At 42.7% G+C, this 23,051-nt stretch overlaps 1 long non-coding RNA gene and 2 pseudogenes across 1 annotated transcript; 2 read left to right on the top strand and 1 right to left on the bottom strand.

The window, feature by feature from the left end:
* The first annotated feature begins 3,112 nt into the window (after window positions 1–3,112).
* On the top strand, window positions 3,113–3,932 carry LOC131265881 (uncharacterized). The gene is made up of 3 exons (XR_009178306.1): window positions 3,113–3,333; window positions 3,466–3,580; window positions 3,647–3,932. It is a non-coding gene; the product is annotated as an uncharacterized LOC131265881 (long non-coding RNA).
* Window positions 3,933–10,706: 6,774 nt separating this feature from the next.
* On the top strand, window positions 10,707–13,420 carry LOC131264446 (DNA repair protein RAD50-like; annotated as a pseudogene).
* Window positions 13,421–14,233: 813 nt separating this feature from the next.
* LOC131264445 (DNA repair protein RAD50-like) lies at window positions 14,234–17,003 on the bottom strand (annotated as a pseudogene).
* Window positions 17,004–23,051: the final 6,048 nt, after the last annotated feature.

Raw genomic sequence — 23,051 nt, 5'->3', positions numbered from 1 at the left:
TTGTTGTAGGTAGATTTTACCATAGTTTCTTGATTTTACTAAAAACCGCAGGTGGGAACGTTTTCGCCCAAGGGGGCGAAAAGGTAAATCAGGTTGATTTCCAATTTAGGTTACAAAAGCCAATTCTCTCATAACTTTTTAGTTCCTCAACCGATTCCCACAAATGACCCCTCAAACGAAAGGTCTTTTCAAGACACGTAATTTTGTCTCAAGTAACATTTTACATTTTGACCGTATTTCTAGTTTTTCAACCAGCTTTCGTCGAGCGAAGAGAAGACAATTTTCTCTCGTGGAGAACGAACCGGATCACGAACACATTTGCATTCTGCGCATCAACACATGCGCATCCGTGTACAGACACATTGCCGGCCCGGTTCGGTTTACCGGTTCGTAGAACAGACCCGAATCGAAGCGAACACGTCCGGGAAAGAGCATATTTCGCCCGTATTTTGGGAGAGAATTCACCTTGTCGCGCCAAAAACGAGCGGCGAAAAGGGTGAGCTAGTGGTGGTCAAGCAAACCTGAACCTGTGATTAAAACAGCTCTCATGGGGTCATGGTTCAGCGGCTTTAGGACTTGAATGTCTCAAATACGTTAGATTTATTGTAATTTCCTTCAAAATGAAAGTAAATGACCTGTTTCTTTACCTGTCGCTGCAATCTAGCTTCAAATACATTACATTAGCCATCATAGCCCGAGGTGGTTTTTGTAAAATTGTTTTCATAGCATCAAACATGTTCATGTCGCGATAAAGCGATCCTGGCGGAGAAGTGCGAAAAAACAGCTAAAGGATTTGCTTCACTGTTTCAGTGACCCACGACGGATACAATTTGAATAATAACGCTGTCATATTTGATCTTGAAACTAACTAAATGCCTTATTCTGTAAAATTTTCAAAAAGCGCTGGAGTGTTCGTGTTGTTTGAATATAATTAGAAGAATAATGTCAAATACAGGCAGGCCTCGGTTTTGAAAAATCGTTCGAAGCTGGTTTATAGCAGCGTGCTTTGTTCTTTACTCATATGATTCAATACATTAAAGCAATGCAAAGCCCCGCTACACGAGCCGCAAACTCCAAGCGCAAACTCAAAAACCGTATAAGTTTACGTCAAAATCTTTGCGGTTCGTGTAGCCACGTTTTGTGGTACCAATGCTGTCGCCAGTCAATGCAAGCGCAAAGTTTCTGACATTCTATGCACGCGTCAGTCTCTGCTGTTTTGGTTTTTGTTATTTCAGTTAACTCAAAAAGCTTCCTTCAAAGCAAACAAGATCTTATTTCAGTTTCCACAAAAAGTAAAAGATGGATAATCTGTTTATAAGTGAAGTGTGGCTAACTACCCTATCACGTGTCATCGAGTTGAGTACCCAAAACAACAAACAAACTTAACAACCCATGTTTCGTGAAGAATATTGCTCGTTTTGTTCGCGTTTGTGATTCGGTTTGTTTACGTTTTGTCCAGCTGTCGGTTTGTTTACGTTTCGAATTGACATTTGACAAGAGCTAGCGCGACGTCGCGTTTTTCGCTGTTTCTACACTAGCGTGATTTGTGCGACATTTTTTTTTGTATGGAGTTCGGCCGCCTGTCAGGCGATGTCGCGTTTCGTGACGGGACGTCGCGCTGTAGTGTGGACCCCGAGTAAGATAATGGGAGCACACTTTGCGTGTTGGCCGCACCTATTACTCGAGGTCCACACTACAGCGCGACGTCCCGTTTCAAAAGTAGCCCAGTTTCGGCAGAACAATCGCGCAAGCCAAGCGCGACAGAGGTACGAGAGTATGTGGAAATATGTATCACATTGGGGCGCAAACTCGGCTAAAATTTTTTATTGAATTTTTAGGTAGTAATGCATGATATTTGTTTAGCTACGTATTTTATGCACCCTGAGTGAGTTTGGCGCTTCCACAATTGAAATTCACTGAGAAAACAAACTTAAACAAACAACGACGATATTTTGGCCCGCCGTAGGAAGTATATATTTCTCCGTCATCTCCTACTTGTTGAAGAGCAGTTTGTTTACGTTTCGGCACCCGAAAAAACTTTGGTAAAAATATCAATTAAAACGTAGTTTGATAACTGGATTACATTTGTGAAGCCTAAAAATAAGTAGTGCAACGAAAAATCCGATGTTTCGTGAAGAATATTGCTCGTTTTGCTCGCGTTTGTGATTCGGTTTGTTTACGTTTTGTCCAGCTGTCGGTTTGTTTACGTTTCGAATTGACATTTGACAAGAGCTAGCACGATGTCGCGTTTTTCGCTGTTTCTACACTAGCGCGATTTGTGCGACAGATTTTTTGTATGGAGTTCGGCCCCCTGTCAGGCGACGTCGCGATTCGTGACGGGACGTCGCGCAGTAGTGTGGACCCCGAGTTAAGCAAGTCGTAGACGTTACATATTAATCTGCACAGATGTTTGACGTCTACAGCCTTTCCTTAGCTATTTCCAACATCCCCGAGATATTCGGGATATCTCGAGGGATGTTTGACAGACGATGGGTACGAGAGAACAAAGGAAATCTGTAGACGTCAAAGATCTGCACAGATTAATATGTAACGTTTAAATCCAGCTTTAGACCGTTCGCCGTACCTTTTAGCGGCAGTCATTTTTGCGAGTCTTTTGTGAGCGCTTTTGTTCAAAGAGTCGATTGTAGAGGTGGATGCTTCATTTCGTGATTTGAATTTTCCGTTCCGTATTCAAGGTGTATAAATTAGAAGGTGAAGTCGTCCAGTGTAAAATGACATTTCATGACTTGACATAACACTTCTGGGGTATTCATATGGGTTTTGAGGGGGGGTATCGGAAAAGGATTGGGCTTTTGACATAACTCTTCTCAAATATGGCACCCCTTCCAAAGCGACATAAATTCACCTTCCATATTTATACACCTTGTTCCGTATTAATGTTTTGGACGGTGTCACTAAAGGCCTTGGCCATCGCGCTAAACAGTGGTAAAAGGTGTATGACAGATTGGGATTCGGAGATCCGCCCAGCCAACCATTTTGACAGCGTCCGGAACAACATGGTGTGCGAGAGTGAGTTCAACGCGACTGAATCACAACCTTTCCTTTTCACACTGCCCTCGTTCAGGAACTATGACGATCGGTATGCCGGACGGTGAGAATGTCAAACGAATGATTGTGAGATTGTGTTGGTTAACAACATTTTTTTTCTATCAAACAAAACAGACCAGTCTATTTTTGTGAGCTGGAAAAATATTAAGTGTCCAAATTGTTCAATAATATCTTGCAGAACTTTTTCCAACCGGCATCGACGAAGTCTGTGTAAGTGGCATGCCAAAAGGATGAACCGACTGAGCAACATTTGTGAATCTTCTAGTAAGTATAAATTAGTAGTGCGATATGCGATACGAACGTGAATACATTTGTATAGTGACGCGGATAATGTGCCTGTTTATCTGTTTCGATAGTTTTCTGTATGCTTACATAGAACGTCTCATTTTATTTAAGATAATCTATATGATAAGTACTCGTGCTGAATGGTAGCAATTTCTGGATACGGGAACCGGTAAGTTTGCCAACCGGCGCCGTCATCGATGGAAGGGACCAACAGCCAGTGCATATGGTACGATCCTTGTTGGCTTTTGTTGTAATGCGTATTAATATATTATTCCTCGTTGCTTGCTTTCAGTTAACGGACATTGTCACGGGAAGGTACGTTTTCAAGCTGACGGTCTACGATGGGCAAAGACTATCGGCAAGCGATACGGTTAGTATCATTGTCCGTCCTGATCCCTTGTTGATGAACCTGGGCGAAGTAACACAACCGAAGCAACCGTGTTGACCGCGATAGAGCTTGACCCGATTGAACAAAAGCTAATCCTGCTGATCGGAGACAATCTGGCAAAGCTTCACGTACGAGAGCTGAAGGAACCATGCACGAGTCAGGTTGTGAAACGGTTAAACAACAAAATCGTAAAGGATGATTGATGATTTAATAATTTATAGAGGTTTTGAGCCGGGAGGCTTCTTTCACCTCTTCTCAATCGTAAAGGAGCTGCAGTGAAAGCACTGCAGCACTATTTTTAAATCTTTCAGTTTGGTCAATACTGTACGTGATTGTTGGACTTTTGATCGTCTTTTTCGCGCTGTTAAGTTAAATACATAATTGAAATAATTTAGAAAATTGAAGGAATGCATCAGTCATTCCTTTACTTCATACTTAAATTTAACAATTCTAGTTGTAAATATATTTATACTTTAATATATTAAGTATGTGTTGTAAATAAAAGAGAAATACGCACCCTGTTCTCTATTAGATTAATTATATGTTCTTTTCGGATTTCATTCTGAGTTGTTCAGACATTTCTTTCGGTAAGCTTACTAGTGCAACGAGCATTTCCTGTGGTAAATTTATTGTGGCTTTCAGTCCAGATATCACATATTTGGTTATTACTCAGTATCATAAATATATAATTATATCAGATATATATAAATATATCTGAAAACTATCTACAAAATAAATACATTTACTTACATTTGTCAACGATGGCACGATGTCCTAACAGCACGAGGCAGACGTAAACAGTTTTCGACGAAGAGCAATGGGATCCATCCGAAAAGGCGCACCCGCTGCAGCTGATGTGGACACCCGCGGTGAATTTTGCACGGCACTTGCTGAGTCCATAAGAGCAATGGAATCCATTCGCCGGGCACATGTATCCGCTGCAGCTGATGTGGATGCCGCGCTGCACGATTGTTGAGGCTACAACTGAACACGACACATGAATAAGAATAGCCTGTTCACTTGTTTCACTGCCCGACGCTTTCGCACAATATGTATCTGGCACAATCCTGAAAATATATATAGCACGATTAACACCTCACATTATAACAGCACTGTTAGTCTCATGGTAGTACTTACTTTTCTTTATCTTTCAGGTCCAAGGTTCAACTTCTCGTCAGCAGCAGCCTCGTCAAACATATAAAAAGATTCTACTTTGTGAAAGAGAAGTTGTACATAAACACTTCTGTATCCCACTTCTGTACACACAATGCAAAGGATAGAAAATCTGAAACTCACAACACAACGACAGATGTGGTAATGCGCATTTTTTTTTCGAAGTCACTTACACACATATTTTTTTGATATATGTCCGCCATGACATGCCGAACCGCTATGGAAGCATCCATAGAAAGAGCTTCCTTCCGTCATCACCGTTCGGAAGGCGGACGGTATGACGGACGCTGTCAAAATGGTTGGTTGGGCGGATCTCCAAATGGATTTGAATCGAAAGTTTGGAATCCCAACCGGAAATCGATTTTCCCAACACTAGTTGGCAGAATCGGGATTTGGAAGATTTGAAGACTCGATCACTAGACGGATTTCACAGATTCGAATCCCTTACCGGATTCCAAGGATTTGATTCAATTGGGATTCACTTCAGATTCGATTCGATTGGGAATCGATTTGATTCGTTTCTGATTTGATCCCAATCTATTTGAATTTGATGTGCTTTTCTGTGAAGTATTCGGCTACTTTTCCTATTAAAGCAGCTCCGTTCATTCCGATGCAGCACCGCAGTTCATGAAATAGTTAAAGTGACTGTAGAAAGCTCATACGATGCCGCTTTAAACTTTGTTTTGAAACTTTGCAAAAAAAAGCCGTTTCCACAACGTTTGTTCCTTTTTCCGTTCGTTCCTTTTTCTTCTGTTCTGTTCTGCCTTTCTCGTTCTGCTGCCTCGCTCCCCTCTGCGGTCCTCTTGTAACCTCCTGATGTGTTCTGCTCGCCTGGTAGCAGGGTGTTCCGCCGTTGCTTCGGTTTTGGGAGTTGATATGTTGCCTGAGGGTGAAAGCCCAACTGACGGCAACATGCAACATTGCCCCGTTTCCACAGATTCCTACCCCCGCGAGTCCAGAACTGTCAGCTTTCTCTTGCACACTTTGTCTTCCTTCTCGTTCTAATGATGAATCGGTGTGCTAGGGGAGAAGTCACATCTGCCCTTTCACATCTTCCCTTTCAGTCTGACACATTACAATAGCGGAGCCGATCGTGTAGCATTCCCACACTGCACAGCAACCCGAATGTGTGTTGGTGCACTTTATGTCGGTCAATCATGTAGAGAATAAAAAAGGTCGTCTGTATGAATGCCATCACGCACCAACTGTCAATCGCGACGCGATGAAGTTTTCAGTCTTCGAAACATCCAGCGCTAGAACAGTCGAGTGAAAAAGTGTAAAGTGTTGTTCCTTCAAGAGTGTGTTGAATTTTAAATGTTCATGGCGTCTAAACGGAAACTAATAGGATCCATCAACAAGTCGGGAACAGTGTCAGCTCATGTGCGATCTGGTTCGGGAAACGGATGGGGAGTTCGATCGTCCACGAATGCGTTGGCCGGATCTTAGAATCGGTAAGTAAACAAAGTGGTAGTGCAAAATCATAACCATTTATAACAGCGATTCACTAATTCTATTCCTTAGTTTGTTTCGTTCAACAGAAATAACACCGGAGGAAGAAACCGCCCTTGGGAGAGCAGAATGTTGAAGAAGTGGAGGAATTCTACGAAAAATAAAAATTTCCGCGTTGGCGGCTCGAGCAGAATACAACACCGTCTTCTCCGTCTCATTTGACATCCGAAATGGATTGTATAGTTGTGTGCGTGCCATTATGGTGAAATAGCACGCACACATTCGTAACCTCTGTTTGGCACTAACACCACCACAAAATAACCGATTGAATGTTGCACCCCACCCCCTTTTTTGGTGCAACACTTTGTCTCGTTATGGAGATCGAAAATTAACAAACGAGATGGTAACGATATGATAACGAGACAAAATTCGCCAGTTGGGAGATGTATATATTTGTCTTTGTTATTAAAGTTTTTACATACCATTTGATTCTGCCAGTCCGAAGCGTGTGGGATGTTAACCTCGAATTGTTCCAGTAGTCCACCGAGATTCTTGTTCACCCTCGGGTTTAACTAGGGTTTTCTTTCATCGCTTTGGTGTTTGCGTGACGGTACACGCACGCGTCGCTTGGTACACACATGTGTATAACGCACGCGGGTGGACCTTGTAAATAGGACCAGCTGATTCTTGTTTTGCCACACTGGTGTGGCGACAACCGATCGCACCGTATGATTATCTTTGTTATATTTTCGCGCAGCATCAAATAAACATATGCGCATGGAATTTCTTTGTGTTTTCATTACAGTTGTTCGTCACATTTTTAGCATGTAATAAAAGGTACTAAAATATGACCGGCGTCATTAACAGTGACCAAGCGATTAAGTTGCATGTTTTTGTGTAACATCCCAACTGGCGGATTTTATCTTGTTAACATATTGTTACCATGTTGTTAGTTAATTTTTTTGATGGATAACAAGACAAAGTGTTGCACCAAAAAAGGGGGTGGGGTGCAACATTCAATCGGTTATTTTGTGGTGGTGTTAGTGTCAAACAGGGGGTTATGAAGGTGTGCGTGTCATTTCACCATATTGGCATGCACACATTTATATAATGCGTTTCGGATATCAAATGAGAAAACAGTGTTGTGTTCTGCGCAATCCGTCGACGCGGAAATGTCTATTCTTTATTAAATTTGGATTCTTCTTCTACACTCTTCTCTCCCGGAACACTAAGGGCGGCTTCTTCCTCCTTTGTTATTTCTGTTGAACGAAACAAACAAAGGGCCGTTTCCACACAGCGAGTATGGGCCGGATTTCTAGTAGTGAGTTTTTGACAGATGTCAAAAACGCGCAGCGTATATGGGTGAGTATGCTTCCGTGTGGACGAAGCCAGGTGAGTATGGTATGGGATATGGTGACAGTCGTCCTGGGTATCGGCCATACTCCCGGCGATGCCGGGAATGGTGAGTATGGTAGTGAGTATGAAAATGGGTGCCTGGTGAGTATGATGAGTGTCGGAGCACCCGTCACTCATCATACTCACTACCATACTCACTACCATACTCGCATCGTGGAAAGAGCCCTAAAGGAAATGAATTAACGAATCGCTGTATTAACGGTCATGATGTTGCTCTATCACACTGTTTACTTACCGATTCCAAGATCTTTCCAAACGATCAAACTTCTGATCCGTTTTACGGACCAGATCGTCCATGAGCTGACGCCGTCGCGGACTTGTTGATGGATGCGCTTTTCTCCTTTAAGTTTCTCATTGGGCACCATGAACTTTGGAAAAACACTTTACACTTTTCAACACGCCTGTTCTGGCGCTAGATGTTTTGAAGACTGAAAAGGGCTAAACCTCAAACGGTGGTCGCAGTGGTGAGCGTGAGCCAGCGCCGGGCAGCTGTGAGCGAGCCTGGGTCGTCTCGCTCATGCTCATTTCTCACTCAACCAACGTTCTGCTCGACTGGTTTGAACTGCATGACTATTTAAACTCCCGCTGTGGAGCTTTCTCCCGTCCACCCGTCATACCCTCTCTCTCCCTTCCGTCTATTTTTCAGCACAGCAACTCAATATTTACAGCTACATATTGCCAATTTCATACTTCCCATGTAGGGTGCACTGCCGAACATAAATTAAGAAGGTAGGTGACTATTTGTTTGATTTGCCGCCGAAGATTTAATATTTCACATGCATTATATCCAATATTGGTGATATATCCATATTTGTCTATATTGTCATAGAACAGGGATGTCAAACATGCGGCCCGCGGGCCACATGCGGCCCGCAAGAACATTGGGTGCGGCCCGCGACGCCTTTGAAACATTACATCGAAAGTTTGGATCCTTGAGTATTGGCTTATAGCAAATACCAAAATATTTAATGTAAATTTTTTCACGAACTGCGAATTGCAAGAGAACTGAACGAATGTCAATTTAAACAATTTCAATAAGAAAGTGATATGCAACTTTGCAGCAAAGGTTTTACACAGATTTTTCTAGACAAGTGGATAAATAGTGTTTATAGAAAACAAACGAGATGAACTACAAGACCATTCCAAACAAAATAACAAATGCGGAGCAATAAGTTAGCTATTGTAATTATATATCTTTACTTTTCTAAAATCATTAACAAAATACACAATAGTGTTGAACTGCAACATATATTTCAATAAACTTGATTTGAATTCGTTAAAATTTGGAAAACGATTGAGCAACAAACCCTCTCTTTTACTCAAAATTTGTAAATTTTATAAGAAGTAATATAATATGAAAAAAATGTGAAAATGTAAAACATGATTGACTGTTAAGATAAAACCACATTGATAAGAACATATTTTCATCACTCCAATCAATTATATGGTTTGGCCCGCGAGCCTATTTTGGGAGAAAATGCGGCCCGCGAACCAATTTTGGGAGGAAATGCGGCCCGCAAGGTGAAACGAGTTTGACATCACTGTCATAGAACATTGCTGCGTTTGCCGTGCTGTGAATGGAACGCTATGTCATGACGTATTTTTTAAAGAACGGTGAGAAATGTGTGTGTAATGCTCAAATACAATGTATTATCTTAAATTTCGTTGAATCGCAATTTTTGATTACGTAGCAAATGTTTACGAAAGCCCCTGAGATCTCCACCGAAGAAAAAGGAGAAGATCAGCCTTGTGGTCTGTGAAATTTAAAAACAACTTGCATGAATCTGCGGAGCGAACTACCGCTTGCTACACATTGAAAGCCAAGCCTTTCGTAAGCTGCGTTCGCTATTTACGGTGATTACCCGATCCCAAAGAGTGTATGTGGCTCAACAAATGGGTACCTCAAAAAGTAACGTCCAATGTGCCAAGGCAAGATTGAATTTAAAATCGTACAAAAACCAAAAGAAATCGAAAGAGAGGGCAAATCAGGCCGCATGCGTTAAATATCGGGCCCGGAAGCTGTACGACAAGCTGCTGTGCCGCCAATCCTCATTCATCAGCTCGACGATGAGTCGACCAAGACCAGACCAATTGAGATGTTTAGGGCGCTAACGAAAGCACACTTGAGAAAACATTTTAAAGCTGCGGAAAACATCGACAGTTTTCAAAAAAACTGTAAAACCGTTCAAAAGTGTCGAAAACCGTTCACGACAAGTCTGTGCTGAGCCATATCGAAGGCGACAGATCAAAAGTGCGATCATTAGCATACGATTAAATTTTTAAAATTTTTGGTTTTCGCAAATAGTCCAGAACAGAACCCAAAAACAATTTATGAAACAAAAATTCAGTTTCTAGAACAGGTTTTATTTTTTACCTAATTTTGAAATCGTGCTTATACTTTCGGGGACACCCTTTTTTTGCCAGTTCAGATTTTTCAAATTGTGAAGCACTATTTTGTTGCCAACATGTGGTAAAAAAGGAGCTTTTTTCGATAAAAATTTGGTTAAATGATTGCGATAAAAATACACAACTGTACGACCATGCCATGCTGTCGTATGCAGGAGAACGTTATCCTACAATACCATCACGCGCAGTTTGTAATGTTAAGTGCTGGAAAGTATTTGGCGATGCGCAGAAACATATTCTCAACGCATCAGAAAAATGTTTCAATCCCTTCCTTTCGAACTCTTTGAATGAAAGAAACTGTGTGGCACGTTCACGTTTTACTTTGTTTTATTTCGCCAAAGTAACCATCGACTACCAAAAACTCGTTCAGCGCTGGAAAAATTTCCCCTACCATCCTGCATCCATAGTATCCTTAGCAAAAGGATAGCAACAGTAGCTAGTTATACAGTTACAGCTTCCTTCACTAGTCCAGAAGCAGGTCGATTGAGATTTTTAAATAGCTCGTAGAATTCTTTTCAACATGTCCACGGTAAGCAAACTAGAAATACGCGGAATACGCAGCTTCGGAGTCGAGAGCGGCGATGTGCAGGTAGGTACGCCATCAAGCTTTAATCAGGGTTACCAATTTTCACAAGTGTGCGCTTGTTTATTGCCGGCAGAAAATCAACTTTCGTTCTCCGTTGACGCTAATCGTGGGACAGAACGGTTGTGGTAAGACGACGGTCATAGAATCCTGAAGTTCGGGCTGACCGGCGAGGTACCGCCGGGGACCAATCGTGGAATCGGGTTCGTGCACGATCCCAAAATCTTCAACACGGTCGAAAGTCTGGGCCAGGTGAAGCTGATGGTGAAGGACGTTACCGGCAACAGCGTGACGGCTATCCGGTCCGTGAAGATTACCCACAAGGGGACCAACCCAAAGTTTGAATCACTCGATTCCACCATAACGATGGAAAATGCTCAGACAAATACCAAAACAGAGATGACTCGCTCGAGGGTGGCCGATCTGAACAACGATATGTGCGATGCGATGGGCGTGTCGAAGGCTATCCTGAACAACGTCATCTTTTGCCATCAGCAAGATACCAACTGGCCACTAGAAGAGCCCAAGGAGCTGAAGAAACGTTTCGATGCCATCTTCGGTACGACTGAGTACAATGTGGCGATTGATAAGTTGACGAAAATGTCCAAGGTATACACCGAAAGGCAGAAAGAGAAACAGTGGCGAACAGAAGCTGACCAAACTGCGACAGACGGTTACTGATTTGGACAGCGACATTGAACCGATTCAGAAAAAGTTGGAACAGTTGGCCTTAGTTGAACGAGAGTATTCTTCGCTTATGGCTAAAAAGATTGAATTGTCATCCAAGTTAGTCTTTGTTGATGTTTCCCAATTCATAAAAATTATGTTGTATAATACATTCTTTTTTTCTTTATAGAATCAAAGGCAAACATGAGCAACAACGCCAGTTGAAATCGAAGATCAGCCAACTTTTCGAAGGGTCGTTGGAGGAACTTCAAGCTGAAATAATACTTTTCCAACAGACTTTCGCATCCAAGCGCTCCGACTTGGATATGGAAGAGTCCGCTCTGCAAAAATTGCGATCGCAAGAAAAGTCCTTGAAGCGCAAACTACAGTTAATGGGTGGAAAAAAAACGGCTGTTAGAGAAACAGAATCACGAGCTACAGTTGAACGATGATTACGGCGGTGCCAACTTGGATGCGGCCCTTCGTCCCGTTCGCGATGCACTGCAAAAGGAGGAAACTAACGTGCAAACGATGAGCAAAACATTCGACGAAGAGGATGTCAAGGCACAGAAAGCCATCGAGGAGCTGCGTGAAACGAAAGCATCCCTCGAGAACGAATGCCAATCGAAACGACGCCAGATGGAGCGTCGTTCGGTTGATGAGCTACAAACCACAATTTTGCTGAAAACCACGAAAACGGAGAAGCTTAAGCTTCAGGAATCGGGCCAGACGTTGGAGCAGAAGCGTACCAAGATACGCGAGCTGGAAGAACAAACAACCGCGCTAGAAGGTGAACTTCGGGCAGCGGAACAACGTCTGCAACGAGTGAAGGAACAGCTCACAAAAGAACAGGAACAGAAGCAGCGCACGAAAGAATCGAACGGGCAGAAGCTGCAAAAAGCTCGCAAAACACTGGAGGCGCTTAACTGGGAAGAAACTGAAATCATCCGGCTTGGTTGTGAGCTGGAGGAACTCGCCGTTTTGAATCTAACCACCAAGCTGAACCGAATGAAGGCCAACATTGACAAGGTGAAGGCTGAGCGAGAACGAGTCGTAGCGTCGATTGAACCGAAAACAAAAACATCGAGAAGCTTAAGCAGGACACAGCGAATCCGCGGCTGCGAGAGCGTGACCTGCAGGACAATCGCGACTTGAAGCGGTTGATGCGCGAAACTTCGGTCATGGAAAGTGAGCTGGAGACGCTAATGAAGGGTATGGGCGAAATGGAGGTCGGAAATGTGCAGAAAGAACGTAACCGACTGTTGGACCTTCGCGATGGACTGCAGGCTAGGCGCAGCGAGCTAAATGGCCGGATCGGAGAACTGGTGCATCAATTGAACGATCTTCGGAAGGAGCTCACTAAAAGCGAGTTCCAGAACGCCTTGCGCAACTACAAGAAAACACTCTACGAATCGGTGGTGCTGAAAAAGATCAGTAGCGACATCAAGATGTACCGTGACGCTCACGAAACGGCCCTTCGCAAGTACCATACGGAAATGATGAAGACGATCAATCAGTCAATCTATTCACTTTGGCGAGACATCTACCGGGGCAACGATATCGACTACGTCCGGATCAACACGGAGGACGATGAGTCGGCGGAGCGGACAGGGCGGCGTCGCGTCTACTCTTACAGGGTGGTGCAGGCGAAGAATGACGTCGAAATAGACATGCGAGGTCGTTGCAGTGCCGGGCAAAAGGTCCTCGCCTCGCTCATCATTCGGTTGGCGCTTGCGGAAGCTTTTTGCAGCAAATGCGGCGTCATGGCGCTGGACGAGCCGACGACGAATCTGGACCGGGATAATATCGAATCGCTTTGCGAATCCCTGCGGGACATCGTGACGGAGCGCCAGTACGGGAACTTTATGCTCATTGTCATCACGCACGACGAAGAATTTGTGACGAAGTTGAAGAAGTTCGATACCTATTATCGTATTTCACGCAATGCCGAAGGTAAATCGGTCATCAAGGATGAACAGTTGTAATACCTGGATCTTCATTCTTACATTCTTTTCTATATTTACGGCATTCAAGACCCTGTATTACAGGTAATCCTCGCAGGTTATTTGTAATCGCAGGTCTGTATTGTTAATGTTAAATTTATGTTATTTCATTTGTTCTTTTATTATTCTTATCATTCCGTTTTCTAATCGCATCTAACGCTACGCTTTGAGTTACCAATAAATACTCTAAATCTGCGAAAGAGGAATGTTTTTATAAAAATATAAATACACGCCTATCATATTATATATTATTGTTCGCAAAGCAAAATTCAAAGAATAACTGGTGTAACAACTAATGGAATGGTGTAACAATAATTGGAATTTAATCTCTTTGAAGCATTAACGCCATCGAACAGACAAACTTCAGTTCACTAAATGATTTAATACAACATGCTGTTGATTTTGTATCGAAATAAATATCGAATCTATAAATGAAATAAATAGAAATTAAAACTTAGGAAGTTTATGGTGGCCAGGTACGAAAAAAGAAGTACCCCGAGATTATTACATTTCAATAAAACGGTAAGGGGTTCGGATTTGATAAGCGTGTATTTATATTTTCATAAAAACATTCCTCTTTCGTAGATTTAGAGTATTTATTGGTAACTCAAAGCGTAGCGTTAGATGCGATTAGAAAACGGAATGATAAGAATAATAAAAGAACAAATGAAATAACATAAATTTAACATTAACAATACAGACCTGCGATTACAAATAACCTGCGAGGATTACCTGTAATACAGGGTCTTGAATGCCGTAAATATAGAAAAGAATGTAAGAATGAAGATCCAGGTATTACAACTGTTCTTCGTTGATGACCGATTTACCTTCGGCATTGCGTGAAATGCGATAATAGGTATCGAACTTCTTCAACTTCGTCACAAATTCTTCGTCGTGCGTGATGACAATGAGCATAAAGTTCCCGTACTGGCGCTCCGTCACGATGTCCCGCAGGGATTCGCAAAGCGATTCGATATTATCCCGGTCCAGATTCGTCGTCGGCTCGTCCAGCGCCATGACGCCGCATTTGCTGCAAAAAGCTTCCGCAAGCGCCAACCGAATGATGAGCGAGGCGAGGACCTTTTGCCCGGCACTGCAACGACCTCGCATGTCTATTTCGACGTCATTCTTCGCCTGCACCACCCTGTAAGAGTAGACGCGACGCCGCCCTGTCCGCTCCGCCGACTCATCGTCCTCCGTGTTGATCCGGACGTAGTCGATATCGTTGCCCCGGTAGATGTCTCGCCAAAGTGAATAGATTGACTGATTGATCGTCTTCATCATTTCCGTATGGTACTTGCGAAGGGCCGTTTCGTGAGCGTCACGGTACATCTTGATGTCGCTACTGATCTTTTTCAGCACCACCGATTCGTAGAGTGTTTTCTTGTAGTTGCGCAAGGCGTTCTGGAACTCGCTTTTAGTGAGCTCCTTCCGAAGATCGTTCAATTGATGCACCAGTTCTCCGATCCGGCCATTTAGCTCGCTGCGCCTAGCCTGCAGTCCATCGCGAAGGTCCAACAGTCGGTTACGTTCTTTCTGCACATTTCCGACCTCCATTTCGCCCATACCCTTCATTAGCGTCTCCAGCTCACTTTCCATGACCGAAGTTTCGCGCATCAACCGCTTCAAGTCGCGATTGTCCTGCAGGTCACGCTCTCGCAGCCGCGGATTCGCTGTGTCCTGCTTAAGCTTCTCGATGTTTTTGTTTTCGGTTCAATCGACGCTACGACTCGTTATCGCTCAGCCTTCACCTTGTCAATGTTGGCCTTCATTCGGTTCAGCTTGGTGGTTAGATTCAAAACGGCGAGTTCCTCCAGCTCACAACCAAGCCGGATGATTTCAGTTTCTTCCCAGTTAAGCGCCTCCAGTGTTTTGCGAGCTTTTTGCAGCTTCTGCCCGTTCGATTCTTTCGTGCGCTGCTTCTGTTCCTGTTCTTTTGTGAGCTGTTCCTTCACTCGTTGCAGACGTTGTTCCGCTGCCCGAAGTTCACCTTCTAGCGCGGTTGTTTGTTCTTCCAGCTCACGTATCTTGGTACGCTTCTGCTCCAACGTCTGGCCCGATTCCTGAAGCTTAAGCTTCTCCGTTTTCGTGGTTTTCAGCAAAATTGTGGTTTGTAGCTCATCAACCGAACGACGCTCCATCTGGCGTCGTTTCGATTGGCATTCGTTCTCGAGGGATGCTTTCGTTTCACGCAGCTCCTCGATGGCTTTCTGTGCCTTGACATCCTCTTCGTCGAATGTTTTGCTCATCGTTTGCACGTTAGTTTCCTCCTTTTGCAGTGCATCGCGAACGGGACGAAGGGCCGCATCCAAGTTGGCACCGCCGTAATCATCGTTCAACTGTAGCTTCAACTTTTCCTTCAACGTCGCAATTTTTTCCCGCGGTCTGCCTGCAGTTCACGCTCGTGATTCTGTTTCTCTAACAGCCGTTTTTTTTCCACCCATTAACTGTAGTTTGCGCTTCAAGGACTTTTCTTGCGATCGCAATTTTTGCAGAGCGGACTCTTCCATATCCAAGTCGGAGCGCTTGGATGCGAAAGTCTGTTGGAAAAGTATTATTTCAGCTTGAAGTTCCTCCAACGACCCTTCGAAAAGTTGGCTGATCTTCGATTTCAACTGGCGTTGTTGCTCATGTTTGCCTTTGATTCTATAAAGAAAAAAAGAATGTATTATACAACATAATTTTTATGAATTGGGAAACATCAACAAAGACTAACTTGGATGACAATTCAATCTTTTTAGCCATAAGCGAAGAATACTCTCGTTCAACTAAGGCCAACTGTTCCAACTTTTTCTGAATCGGTTCAATGTCGCTGTCCAAATCAGTAACCGTCTGTCGCAGTTTGGTCAGCTTCTGTTCGCCACTGTTTCTCTTTCTGCCTTTCGGTGTATACCTTGGACATTTTCGTCAACTTATCAATCGCCACATTGTACTCAGTCGTACCGAAGATGGCATCGAAACGTTTCTTCAGCTCCTTGGGCTCTTCTAGTGGCCAGTTGGTATCTTGCTGATGGCAAAAGATGACGTTGTTCAGGATAGCCTTCGACACGCCCATCGCATCGCACATATCGTTGTTCAGATCGGCCACCCTCGAGCGAGTCATCTCTGTTTTGGTATTTGTCTGAGCATTTTCCATCGTTATGGTGGAATCGAGTGATTCAAACTTTGGGTTGGTCCCCTTGTGGGTAATCTTCACGGACCGGATAGCCGTCACGCTGTTGCCGGTAACGTCCTTCACCATCAGCTTCACCTGGCCCAGACTTTCGACCGTGTTGAAGATTTTGGGATCGTGCACGAACCCGATTCCACGATTGGTCCCCGGCGGTACCTCGCCGGTCAGCCCGAACTTCAGGATTCTATGACCGTCGTCTTACCACAACCGTTCTGTCCCACGATTAGCGTCAACGGAGAACGAAAGTTGATTTTCTGCCGGCAATAAACAAGCGCACACTTGTGAAAATTGGTAACCCTGATTAAAGCTTGATGGCGTACCTACCTGCACATCGCCGCTCTCGACTCCGAAGCTGCGTATTCCGCGTATTTCTAGTTTGCTTACCGTGGACATGTTGAAAAGAATTCTACGAGCTATTTAAAAATCTCAATCGACCTGCTTCTGGACTAGTGAAGGAAGCTGTAACTGTATAACTAGCTACTGTTGCTATCCTTTTGCTAAGGATACTATGGATGCAGGATGGTAGGGGAAATTTTTCCAGCGCTGAACGAGTTTTTGGTAGTCGATGGTTACTTTGGCGAAATAAAACAAAGTAAAACGTGAACGTGCCACACAGTTTCTTTCATTCAAAGAGTTCGAAAGGAAGGGATTGAAACATTTTTCTGATGCGTTGAGAATATGTTTCTGCGCATCGCCAAATACTTTCCAGCACTTAACATTACAAACTGCGCGTGATGGTATTGTAGGATAACGTTCTCCTGCATACGACAGCATGGCATGGTCGTACAGTTGTGTATTTTTATCGCAATCATTTAACCAAATTTTTATCGAAAAAAGCTCCTTTTTTACCACATGTTGGCAACAAAATAGTGCTTCACAATTTGAAAAATCTGAACTGGCAAAAAAAGGGTGTCCCCGAAAGTATAAGCACGATTTCAAAATTAGGTAAAAAATAAAACCTGTTCTAGAAACTGAATTTTTGTTTCATAAATTGTTTTTGGGTTCTGTTCTGGACTATTTGCGAAAACCAAAAATTTTAAAAATTTAATCGTATGCTAATGATCGCACTTTTGATCTGTCGCCTTCGATATGGCTCAGCACAGACTTGTCGTGAACGGTTTTCGACACTTTTGAACGGTTTTACAGTTTTTTTGAAAACTGTCGATGTTTTCCGCAGCTTTAAAATGTTTTCTCAAGTGTGCTTTCGTTAGCGCCCTAAACATCTCAATTGGTCTGGTCTTGGTCGACTCATCGTCGAGCTGATGAATGAGGATTGGCGGCACAGCAGCTTGTCGTACAGCTTCCGGGCCCGATATTTAACGCATGCGGCCTGATTTGCCATCTCTTTCGATTTTTACGATTTTAAATTCAATCTTGCCTTGACACATTGGACGTTACTTTTTGAGGTACCCATTTGTTGAGCCACATACACCCTTTGGGATCGGGTAATCACCGTAAATAGCGAACGCAGCTTACGAAAGGCTTGGCTTTTAATGTGTAGCAAGCGGTAGTTCGCTCCGCAGATTCATGCAAGTTGTTCTTAAATTTCACAGACCACAAGGCTGATCTTCTCCTTTTTCTTCGGTGGAGATCTCAGGGGCTTTCGTAAACATTTGCTACGTAATCAAAAATTGCGATTCAACGAAATTTAAGATAATACATTGTATTTGAGCATTACACACACATTTCACACCGTTCTTTAAAAAATACGTCATGACATAGCGTTCCATTCACAGCACGGCAAACGCAGCAATGTTCTATGACAATATAGGCAAATATGGATATAGGTATGGATATAAGTACCCATTTTGGCCCACTTAGGGAAGGGTCTCGGCCCATGAGCGCCGGGGCTCACCACCTCGACGGCGTGGGTTCGAATCCCAACCGAGACCGGACCCTCCCCTGTACGAGAGGACTGACTATCCACGTGCTACAACAGGGAAACAAGTCTCGTAAGCCCTTAACGGGCAGGCATGACCAAGAGGTCGTTACGCCAAGAAGAAGAAGAAGGGAAGGGTCTCCACAAAATAAATCTTTGCATTAATTGTACCGAACATATTACAGTAAACTGGGTATGAAAATGTAGAGTAGCTATCTAAGCATGCATTAAAATTCATATTTTTGAGTTTATTTGATGTTTTTACTGAAATATTATCAATATCCGAACACACTTTTTGTCGCTATTTTGGCCCGCTTTGCTTCTTTTATGGCCCACCTGTGTACCAGTTTTGGCCCACCTGAAAAATGACTTTTTTATGTGTTTTATGGTTTTAATAATCTTTCAAAAAAGGGCAGGAAAGGAAACAGGATGAGACGATGACCCTTAGCGGGCGAAACTGCAACTCAGTGTTAATAGTTGGTCGGTGTCGGTTGGACATCACGGCGATCATCGGTTGTTACCGGGTGTAACATAGCATCGGTGGCCCGTGTCCGATAGCAGCGCTTGGATCGACCGACTCGGGGTGGTTAACCGGGGCCGGGTTAACTCGCACCAGACAGTAAGTACGTGTGTAAGAACCCACAGCAGAGAGTTCTTACTGATGATGATTTGTCCGCACTTTTCACACATTTCAGTGTCTCGACAAGGAGGAAGAAGCGGCTTGAAATAAACATGAATGCATTCTACGTGTTTTCAATGGGCATGACGGAGTGGTGCTGCACATCGTACATCGAAGGAGCCTGCTACGATCCGTGGTCGCTGTTTGCCAGCACGAACCAGAGGAGGCGTCGGACGATTTCTGAACATTTCCCCTGATTGCCTTCCGAACCGGACGATATGTACAGTCTGACAAGAAAGTATCCGTACAGTCATCAATTTCAACTTTAAGCCTAGTTATCTCAGCGACTACGTGACCTAGGCCAATCATTTAAACGACATCTCGTAGATAAACTTCTATTCTATCCAATGAGGTCTTAACATTTCGAAAAAGTTACTTGTAGGTCACTTTGTTCTAAAGAAACCCAAAAAAAGGCTCAAAATCGATGACAAAAAAGTATCCGTACATGATGAGTATTGATGGTGTGCCATCCGTACATGATGTGCCAATATGTTGCAATCAATGCCACTTGCCTCTATAATAGCCTGCAAGTTCCAAGGCCTCATTACTACAAGTTTTTTTTTCGAAAGATGCTGGAAATTTGACCCGATTCAATAATAGTTCTAAAGATGTCTACTAAGATCAGGATAATGTTCCGTTGATGGTAATTCTAGGCATCTTTCGACAAATGTTGTATAGAGATCGATTACGGACACTTTTTGAGTATCGTCAACACTTGTACGATCTCATAAAGTGGTCATTCTTGGACAATACATGACCCATTTTTGGCATCGTTATTTTACTCACAGAGAATATTGTAGACATCTAAACTTTTACCTAGGGTCTAGGGTCCAAGGAATAAAATGGGCGAAGTAGACCATGTCCCACAGATGATTTATAATTAGTTCAATGTTTCCAGTTCGATGAATGGCCTCCGAATACCATAACACATACTCTCAACTACTGTGTTTTATAGTTGGAACAACGTTGCTCGTATTGATGATTGAGTTTGACGTCCAGTCTCTATTGTTGTTAGTTTTTTTGGCCAAAATTGCTTAATTTTGTCTGTATAACGTCTGCAAATAGTGTATGAACACTGTGCCGACACGCCAATGGCATCAAATTACAGGGATTTGCAAATCCCCAGTCTTCTTTATTCTTTCCTAAGAAACGAAAAGTTTGCAACGTACAATTATGCAATGTAATTGTTATTTCCAAAAAACCTTCTTAAGAGTTGTAATCCAAATCATATTATTGGTGATCTAGACACTTCGTTCGTCATGTTTGACAACTTTAAGTATGGAGGACTTCATAGCTTTTCGAGCAATCACCCTCCCATAGCGATTGAGTAACCACGAAAGATGTCTGTTTGCAGGGTTTAGTCTAGTTGTACCCTGGTTAATTCGACAAATTATAAGTTCCTAAGACTTAGCATGAGATTTTTCACAGGGTTCATCAACTTGCCAAGTTAGGTTCCCTTTACATCACATGAAAAAGATTGTTCTCTATCGGTTGCAGCTGTTTGCCTATTTCACCGGCCATTTAACGTTAAATGATGATATAACATTGTAGCCGCCATACTTTTAGACACTTGATAAGTCTAAATAATGACTAGGTTGATATTTTGCCTACTAGAACCTCACCAAACCGGTGTTTTTCTTCAAGAAAGGTGGGTGTACGGATAGTTTTTTGTCATCGATTTTGAGCCTTTTTTTGGGTTTCTTTAGAACAATGTGACCTACAAGTAACTTTTTCGAAATGTTAAGACCTCATTGGATAGAATAGAAGTTTATCTACGAGATGTCGTTTAAATGATTGTCCTAGGTCACGTAGTCGCTGAGATAACTAGGCTTGAAGTTAAAATTGGTGACTGTACGGATACTTTCTTGTCAGACTGTATATAATATTATCGTTGTATCAAAATAATAAAACAATCAAAAATATTTTCCTGCATGAAAATAATTATTTTGGGAAAGAAAAGATATCCTGGACCCAGCTCATATAATGTACTACGAATGGGTATACGTTTTTTACGCGTATAGCCAGAAATAGGTGTTATAAACACGTTGCACAGTCACGTTGTCAAAACAGTTCTCTTTTGCGGTGTCCCGCAAGTATCAAGAGAATTGTTTTACCCTTCTTTTTAGAAGTGTTTTACATCCAAAATTGCATAGGAAATCTGCTGCAAAAGAAGGGGTAAAACACTTCTGAAAAGAAGAGCGATCAGTTCTCAAGAGAATTCTTTTACCCCAAAAAAGGGAGAGAGAGGGTATGACGGGTGGACGGGAGAAAGCTCCACAGCGGGAGTTTAAATAGTCATGCAGTTCAAACCAGTCGAGCAGAACGTTGGTTGAGTGAGAAATGAGCATGAGCGAGACGACCCGGGCTCGCTCACAGCTGTCCGGCGCTGGCTCACGCTCACCACTGCGACCACCGTTTGAGGTTTAGCCCTTATTGAAATTGTTTAAATTGACATTCGTTCAGTTCTCTTGCAATTCGCAGTTCGTGAAAAAATTTACATTAAATATTTTGGTATTTGCTATAAGCCAATACTCAAGGATCCAAACTTTCGATGTAATGTTTCAAAGGCGTCGCGGGCCGCACCCAATGTTCTTGCGGGCCGCATGTGGCCCGCGGGCCGCATGTTTGACATCCCTGTTCTATGACAACATAGACAAATATGGATATATCACCAATATTGGATATAATGCATGTGAAATATTAAATCTTCGGCGGCAAATCAAACAAATAGTCACCTACCTTCTTAATTTATGTTCGGCAGTGCACCCTACATGGGAAGTATGAAATTGGCAATATGTAGCTGTAAATATTGAGTTGCTGTGCTGAAAAATAGGTAAGCAATGAAACGTATACCGCCACTACGATACAATATATCTGCAATAATTTGGATAGCATACCACGTGTAAAGTTGTTGAAACACCGTATATTGTATCTAAAAATGATCGATGGCAAAACACAGAAACATACTGCGCAGACTTTTCAATAAAAATTGAAATAGTAACATGCACGAGAACGCTGCGCACGCGGCTGTCAGAGCCGGTTTGGCTGGTGTGTATATGTGCCAGAGTGGCGCGACGGAAGGGAGAGAGAGGGTATGACGGGTGGACGGGAGAAAGCTCCACAGCGGGAGTTTAAATAGTCATGCAGTTCAAACCAGTCGAGCAGAACGTTGGTTGAGTGAGAAATGAGCATGAGCGAGACGACCCGGGCTCGCTCACAGCTGCCCGGCGCTGGCTCACGCTCACCACTGCGACCACCGTTTGAGGTTTAGCCTAAAATCTTAATCTGATATTAAATACAAGTACAGCTACACATCATTTTGTTTAGAAAATGTGCGCCACAAACACGTTTATTAATCCGCTTCTAGTCGACTATGTGTGTGATTCAAAGTACAACAAAAGCTAGGTCAAAGTGAGCGTTATGGAAAAACTCAATCCTTAGAATAGATAAAACCGAACAGACTTATAGAAGAATTACTAGGAACACCATTTCTGACGAAAAAAGAAGTAAATAACGAACAAAACTCTGTTCCCAGTATAAGCGTGACGATAGCATGAAACGACTGAGAGTTTATTAATTTTTACAATATTTTATGCAATTTTCCAAAAAAATTCAAGTAGTTAAGTATCTACGAGCAAATATATCAGTACTAAAATACAGAAAAAGCAAACTTCTATGTAAAATATATGAACTACACAGATAAATGGTTGTAAATGCGAATGGTGAATTTTTTTGGAACCTCAAATTAACATACTTAATGAATTTTTAAAATTATAAAATTTATACAATATTTTTGGAAACACTCTCAAGTATCTTCACTGAAAATTTCAAATCGATCCGACATTTCAATAAAAAGTTATTAAATCTTAAGTACAGGAAAACG

Source organism: Anopheles coustani, chromosome 2, assembly GCF_943734705.1.
Source record: "Anopheles coustani chromosome 2, idAnoCousDA_361_x.2, whole genome shotgun sequence".
NCBI classification, from domain to species: Eukaryota; Metazoa; Arthropoda; class Insecta; order Diptera; family Culicidae; genus Anopheles; species Anopheles coustani.
The sequence above is the reverse complement of the archived record's forward strand: the minus strand, read 5'-3'. Positions and strand labels throughout refer to the sequence as shown.